General features: G+C 37.7%; 1 pseudogene; it reads right to left on the bottom strand.

The window, feature by feature from the left end:
* Positions 1–4930: 4930 nt before the first annotated feature.
* Positions 4931–6838, bottom strand: LOC150007522 (armadillo repeat-containing protein 1-like; annotated as a pseudogene).
* Positions 6839–8270: the final 1432 nt, after the last annotated feature.

Below are 8270 nucleotides of genomic sequence, written 5' to 3'. Positions count from 1 at the left end.
TTTGCTTGTGAAATATATTTTATCTTAGAATATGTGATAACTTCACAATTCACTGATTTTTTTTGGATAACATGTCATAGGGTCTTATAATGCCAGTGAACATGATAATGAATGAGGAACTAAATTCAACCCTTGGACTATTTTTTAAAGTTTCTAAGTTCATAAATGTACAGTAATAATAACTTTTGAAATTAGGTGCCAAGGCTGTGTGCCTATGATTTTATCAGTAAATACTAAATAGAAAAAAAAGTAGATAGTATCTTCATTATCCTTACCACTTCAGAACTTCACTGGGCCACTGAAGTGCCTATTAGTATTAGCTATTTCATTTTCTTCAGTGTGGATACACATTCTGAGAGAACTTTCAAATATTTAGTTGCAAAATGTTTTAGTGATTTTATTTTGATTCTCTTATTTTTTTGAAGATCCCCATAATTCTGGACATGTTAAATTTTCCTCCACTTTTGCCTCCGGTCACATTTTTTCCATATGCCGCAATATCACCCTACTCAAGTTCCCACAAAGTAAATTAGATAAAATTTTACTATAGAGAACTCTTCTTCTGAAGTCTTTTTATTTAATTTAGTTTAACAGGTAGGTTTCTAAGAAGAGAAGAAATATACTCAGAATTTAAAAGCCTCTATGGTCTCTTGTTTTTTTGGGATGTTATTTTAGCATCTGCCTTCAATTTCAAAATCAACTCAACTATTTCATAGTCTTATGATTTTGTAAATCTTGAACATTATACATTTCAGTGTCTTGGTTTTATTGCACCAAATGTTAAGTGATGGTATGAAAGATCTTAATAAAAATATTTATTTCATATTTTTATTTAAGGGATTAAATGCCATAATAAGCAACTAGTTTTTTAAAAAAATGTGTTGTGCAAAGCATAATATGAGAGGCTGGAGTAAGGGCTTATGCAGATAATGCATTCATGATTGAACTATTTGTATATTAAATATGGTCATAGGATATAAATTAACTTAAGCTCTTGAAATTTATGGACGAATTCAAAAATGTAAATCTTCTCAGAAAAAAAAGCTATTTATCTCATCCGTTTGTATGGTAATTGATGGTTCATAATGAAATAATCTGATGCAGAGTCCAGCTAAATTAGCTTGCTGTAATGCACTATCTTGAAGTGAGTTCACATTTTCATTAGAGCCTTTCTAATTTCTAAAGCTAAATTAATGCAATTAGTGATCAAATCAATACATATTGATCATGAGTTTCTTCAATATGGCATGAAAATATCAGGTCAAAAAGAAAGGACTTTTTAAAATCATTGAATTAATACAAGAAATTTAAGTTGTGAATAAACCAGCTCTGTGCTATTTTCAATAGTAGCTGTTATTTATGAGAAAGTGGTAACCTGACTTTTACCATTGTTTGGATGAAATTCAATGTAGTGTGTATGTCCCGCATCCCTTCTCCCCAACACATCAATACTGTATTCATTGTCCATATGGATTTTTCTCCCCATAAATATCCAAAAGCAAATTTTTTCCTCATGGTGTAGAATTTCAGATGACTAATTACTCAAAAGCGGCTCTTTCTTTTCACATGCAAATATAAGCAAGAATTCAGGAAGAAGTACACCGCCACCAACCCCTGACCCAGTAAATGTACCAGTGGTGGGAAGGGCTATGGTTTAATGTATGCAGGAAGGAAGTTGGAGCCCAGAATAAAAAATCAAAACCCATTTGTGAAAATTAAGGGACTGTTGCTTTTCTACATACTAATCAGCTTATTTCAGTGTGAAATAAAATGATACATTCAAGAAAAAAAGATTCAGTCCCAGTAGTTCCTCCCACCCCTGCCCAAATGAATTTTGAGATGTGTTCAACTGGTAGGTCTACTGTTGAGGTTGTGAGGGGAAGCTAGTGATTAACTACCTTAATTGTTCAACTTCTTGTTCTGAAAGTCACCAGATTATACAGATCCTGGAGGAAAATTCTGAGTAAACCCAGAGAAAAGAATCATATTGTTGGGGTCAAGGCTATCTCTGAGATTCTCCAAAGGCTCAGTTGGGGAGAAAAACATGACCCAAGTGACTACAGATTGCAGTAGGCCAAATAATTTGCTTCTGCATCTTGATGACCTGTTCGGGCCTGAGCCACTTTTCCCAAGTCACATTTCAGGGCTGTACTTCCAGAAGCTTTACAACATGGAAATAAATTCCCCTTTCTGTCTGTAATAAAATTCAGTTGCTTTGTATTCAAAAAGAAAATTAATTTGAAGTTATTCTTGCAGTTTTCACACCATATGAACATGAATAAAGCTTTCCATAGTATGTTAATTTATAAACAGTGATTACTAAAATGAATAACAATGACAGGTGTACATTTTATTTTGTTTACACATTGGTCCCATTTCCTTGAAAGTGATTTCACAGAGTCTGGTTGATGTTCAGACATTTACTGACTTGTATGAAACTCTTTGGTGCTCTGGTGAGACAACCTGGCAGAATTCATTTAATGTTTTCATCAATGTCTTAGTACTTGAAATTAGAAAGTGTTTTGGTGAAAATAATAGGTTTATATTTGTCAAATCATCTTTTAAAATTCTCCTGAGAAAAATAGTACATATATTTATAAATATTTTTAGGTATTTGTAGAACACTACTTTCTAAGAGCATTGTCTAAGTGTGTTATACTAGTTGCTGGTCCTATGTGATGTTTTGACAAAAAAGGAATCCATGGAAAAATATGAAGTTTGGAAATGCTTCATACACTCTATCATATTTGGGGAAAATTTATAACGCATATTAGCATAATGAAATTTCTGAGAATTTCTGTGGTAAAGAAGCCTATTTAATTGTTTAGCTCAATATTTCCCAAATTAATTTGGCCACCCAGTTTTTTCTTCCAAAATCTATTAATGTCCCTTTGGACCTGCTTTTGGATACTCTGATTTGAATTTGGTAAATGGCAGGGAAGTTATAAAATCTGAATTCTGGAGATATGCTGAATGACAATAACCATCTCACATTTGATTTTGGCCGTGAAGAGAGAGCAAGCAAATCCAACTCATGAAAATAAGTCCCTCCTTATTCTTCAACCTGAAATACTTCAATCAAATCAGCACTTAAAAAAAAAAAAATTACTAGGACTGACATCTGTTACCAATACCACCTATTCCATAGTCTCCCACTTCCTCAGAAAAACATACAATAGCTCCTTTAAAAAATTAAATAAATAATACATAGTCCTTACAAAGACTACAGATAAGTAAAAGGAAGAAAGTTACCTGCTATCCCTGAAAATAGCTTTGTGTATATTTCTGTCTTTTTATATGGATATAACTAGTTATTAAATTGGATTTTATCCATACTATTCCATAACCTTTTTCCTCACTCAATGATGCACAGTAAATATGTTTCCATGTCACTCCCCTACATCCTTGTTCCATTGTATCCCTGGGGCATGCCTTCTAAAAAGCACAAGACGTACAGTCAGTAAACAGCCGTGTGTTTAGGGGCTTCTGTGTGTCCTGGAAGGTGTCTGGCAGGACAAGTCCTACAGACATCCCTGCAGTGCTGCAGTGGCTGAGGGGCATCAGGAGGTCAGTTTGACCTGGGGCGAATCACCTCTGCAGAGGGAAATCAAGGCCCAAGCAGAAACTGCAAATGCTGCCTGGGTCTGCAGCCATCCTATCCTTTTCCCTTCAACTCATTTTCCCCAAATACCTTTCCTGACATTGCTCTCCCTGTGCATGGGCCTTCCTCACAGGTGGCAGGAGTGGTGTGCCCTGCAAGGTGTAGAAAGCACTGCCCTCCCTCCACAGGCCTCCAGAGCAGGGTAGCCAGCATCTGCCTACCAGGCCCTCTGGGGTGATCTGAACACCAGCCAAAACCACTAGCCAGCTAAAGCTGCTCTAGAGATACCCAATGGCTAATGCCATGTCAAAGAGGGCTGTTGAATCTCTAAATTGGCCCTGGTTGCTGGTCCAGCTCTGGAAATCTGTGTTTTGCTGCTGTGGGCTCTGATCCTGTGGTAGCCTTAACAGGAGTGAAGGGCAAGGCTGATTTGAAATTAATTTTTATGGACTTGCTGTGCACATATGCCAAAGGTTGTAAGAATGCTTGTAATGAAACAGGGGCACATATAACTATATTTTCTAAGGAAATGGAAACTAAAATCATTGTCTTTTTTAAATAAATAGACTGCAGTCTGAACTAAATGCTCCTTCAAATACATTTCCCAACTGTTTTTGCACAACCTTATGATCCCTATCACCCCATTGTGTTTGCCTTTTTGTCACTGATCAGACATGTGAGCACCTGAAGATCTGCTGCCCTGTCTTGTCTTATTTGTTTATTTTTTAAAATTTTATAATCAAGCAAATACCCTAGGCACTAGTTTTGGAGCAGGGAGCTTGGGCTCCTGTTCCAGCTTTTTGACAAGTTGGTTAAAAACATGGATCCTGGAGTTCAAGTCTCAATTTTCTGTGATCTAGAGCAAGTTATTCAACCTCTCTCAATATGGGTTTCTTCATCTTATAACTGTAGATGATAACAGTACCTATTTTGCAGAGTTATTCTGAGTGATAATGAGTTGATATTTATAATGTACAGAATAATGCTTCACATATAGTAAATATTCTATGGCTATTAATTTAATTTAGTCATATCGAATTGCTCCCAAAGCCTCTGCTTCTTTTTCTTCCTTTAAAAAAAAATTATGCTACCTTTTATTATTTTACAATATATTTCAAAAAAATGATGTTACAGTTGCCGTAACTGCTCTCTAAGACCTTCACAAACAAAGCAATTCCACTGTAGCCTCTGTGCTTTTTACCATTTAGTGGGGCAAAATGTCCGATAAAATGTAAAATGCAACATACCCAATTGTGTAACCTAAAATTTTTTCATGATAACTTATTGTAAATTGTACTAGACAGTTCGCCACAAGTGAAAACTAGCCCCTCATTCATTCACATAGTCCTTGCACCTAAAATTGAAGTCACTAGTAAAACCATCCAGATAAAAATTTTCAGCTGTGCTCAGCCAGCGAGCCCCACCCTCGGGGTGGGAGCTGACCTGCTCCTTTGTAGGGCTCTCATCCTCAGGCAGGTAGTCAGGCAACTCTGTTCTAGTTCCACAGCTGTATCTCAGAATGGGACCAGCATCTCTTCTCCATTTCCACTTTTCACCACTTGCTGAACCTTTATAACCTTGTCTGATGCTATCGCTGATGCCAGAGCCTCTGCTTTCAAATCCTGATGGATTCACATCTTTGAACAGCCATTTGAAAAGTAAAGCTAAAAATGCCTTTAATTTTTAACAAAGCCTCTTCACATAAATTTCTCTGAGATGTATCATCAAGACCATCTATATGTAAAACCACTGTTTTGGCACATTTGTTTGTAGTTCCCAGAAAAAAACTGAGCTTTCCTTTGACATGAATTCATTTCATTGAAACTATCATTGTCTGCCATACTGGAATATTGAAGACTGTCAGAGATTTCAGAGGCCAGCAGTTTTGTTTCTCCTGGGTTGTAATATTCTGTATAACATTTTGCAAGCTCAACATCATATCCAGTTCTCCTTCGATCTCTTCTCTGTGAGCACAGCATTCTGCCAAGTATCGAAGAACAAGCAAAGCCCAGTGGACAACAGGGGTGTCCATAAGGACAATGGCTCATTTATCTAATGGATCTGCCTCTGGATCCCATAGCTGGTTAACTAGTGGTAGAGTGTGAGGTTCTTCATTCATGGTGGAAGAGGAAGAATTTATCCCCTACACCATATGTGAACAAAACCTTCTTAAATTCACAACAATCATTTATGACCTCACGGCCATCGTGTGTGAGGAATTCCCATGCAGTCTAGCTGGGTAACACTGGCTCAGGGTCTCTCACCAGGCTGCAGTCAAGGGCTCAGGGGCTGCTGTCCTCTGAAGTCTCAAGTAGGAGAGGGCCCTTCTCCAAGATCACTAACCTGGCTGTTAGCAGGATTCAGTTTCTCACAGGTTGATGGACAGAGGGCCTTAGCTCCTTGCTGGCTATTGGCCAGAGGCCTCTCCTCTCCATAGGGCAACTCACAATCTAGCAGCTGGTATCTCCCAGAGCAAGTGAAGGAGACACCAAGAGAGAGCTCAGACACTGTTTATTTACACATATGAGTAAGATAATAGTGGAAGTGACCAGCCCATACCTGAAAAATGCTACAGGCTCAATGGACACTTTCCGGGCCACACTTGTAATCCATTGTGTGTACTCAGGAAAGTTCTGGATGGGCCAAACATGAAAGTGCACTAAAAATGGCCTTACAGCAACTTCTCAGGCCTCTTGCTTCTGAGAACTCTTTTATGTACATCTGTAGTGGTCACACAGTTGGCTACTTACGTTATACCACCCCAGATTGCTGCAATCATTTCTCATGAAGAGAGATTGGAATATGTACGTATATACTGAGTACTCGTGTTAAGACAGTATGGAATGATCTCAGTCCTGTGTTTCCTCAATCCTTCCTCTCACAAGCCAGGACACTCTGTAGATAAGAAAAGAAATCATAGCTGGACCTTCAAATTGGAGATGGGAAAGAAGCTCATTTTTAATAGCATTGAAATAGGAGGTGAACCTAAACCAACCATTGCTTATTTATGGCTGTAGTTATTTCTCTCTGGTACATCCCAGAGGGTTACTTTCTGTTGTTAATTGGAACTTCTAAGCCATTTTTATTTACAAAGTGTTTTACAGTCATTGGTATTGATGACTTATAATTCCCCCATGAGTTAGGTGTCAGGATGAGGCATTGACACGGGCTCCACTCTCAGGAAGCTGAGACGTGAGGGTGGATAAATCTGCCCACCTTCTCCCACACGGCAGCCATGGGGTCCTGCTTTGCTTTGTTTTGGCTTGTCAGATGCCTATTACCTTCCCCATGTGCTCTAATAGCAGCTACGATTGGATTCCTGGAATAAGGGTCTTTTGAGGAGGGACTGAGAGAAACAGTGACACGGAATCCACTTAGCAATTCTTTTCTTCCTTCTGCTCTCCATTAAAACAGATCGTCCTCACAACTGTATGTCTTTCGGCACACTTATTTTGTTTTTTAAGGAAGTAAGACAAATATCTGCCTGTTTATTGTTAAATTTGTAGTGCCAGTCATGACAAGCATAAGGATAGTAACACTTTTGCCAGCAGGGTGCTTATCTGTTTTACTAGTTCAGAAGGACTTGATTGATGTGAAAGACCGAGGTCTCAGTAAAGATAATTTAGCCATTTCCATACAGTTTATGCTTGTGTTAGTTGTATCCTGCAGGGGAGTCCCAGGAGGTGGCTTCGCTGACCTTCCCTCTAAAAGGTAACACATAGGAGATTCCTAAAGGAACCATCCTCTAACAAGACTAATGATGGCTTCCATGCCTATTATCATTCAGAGACATAGAAAGAGGCTTTAGAAATGCAGTACCACATTCCTCCCTTGATGTTCCACATGATCTATTAAGGCGTTATGTGGCAGATAAATTAATCATTAAAAACTTACTGTTAAGTCTTTACAAATAATAACCAGGTGTACCTTGATTATCTTTGATCTCAATATATATTTTTTCTGTCACCAAACAGATGATACATAGCAGTTTGTTTTACTGACAACTAATCTGAGGGAGTCAGAAAAGAAGGCTATTTTCCTCCAGCATTCTCTCTCTCTCTCTCTCTCTCTCTCTCTCTCTCTCTCTCTCTCTCTCTCTCTCTCTCTCTCTCTTTTAAGTTAGAAGGACTAAAAAGAAGTTCTTCACTCAATAATAGCTCATGACAGCCAGGATCACTTTTTCACATTGCTTTGCTGAAGTGTGAGTATGAAGTATCTTCACTGTTTATTATTCCAGCTATCCTTGCATTTGATTTATTTCTCCCATTTATTGCTACTTAGTATTTAAAAGTTCTGATCAAGGAACACACTTCACATCTTGTGTGCATTAGGTGTGCCATGATACACACTTAATGGCATCACTTTGGATTGAGGTAGGTTTTTTTAAATAATATGTTTTTCATCACTTTAACCACTTCCAGAACTAACATTTTCTAAATTCCAAAAAGAAAAGAGAGAAGAGGACATAATAAAATAATGCATGTGCAACTATCAAGGTAGGTCATTACAAGACAAATGAAAAATGCATTACGACACAAGACAGGCTTAGTATCACAATACTTAAATGCTTTAAGTGCTTCTTGGGAAACTTGTTTTAATAGAAATTGTTTGAGTAACTGCTCCATTCAGTTATGTGGTGACAGAAATGAGTGGTAACAGGAAAGGAAAA

Source organism: Furipterus horrens, unplaced genomic scaffold, assembly GCF_987537825.1.
Source record: "Furipterus horrens unplaced genomic scaffold, mFurHor1.1.pri manual_scaffold_6, whole genome shotgun sequence".
NCBI classification, from domain to species: Eukaryota; Metazoa; Chordata; class Mammalia; order Chiroptera; family Furipteridae; genus Furipterus; species Furipterus horrens.
This window is presented reverse-complemented; position numbering and strand designations above follow the sequence as displayed.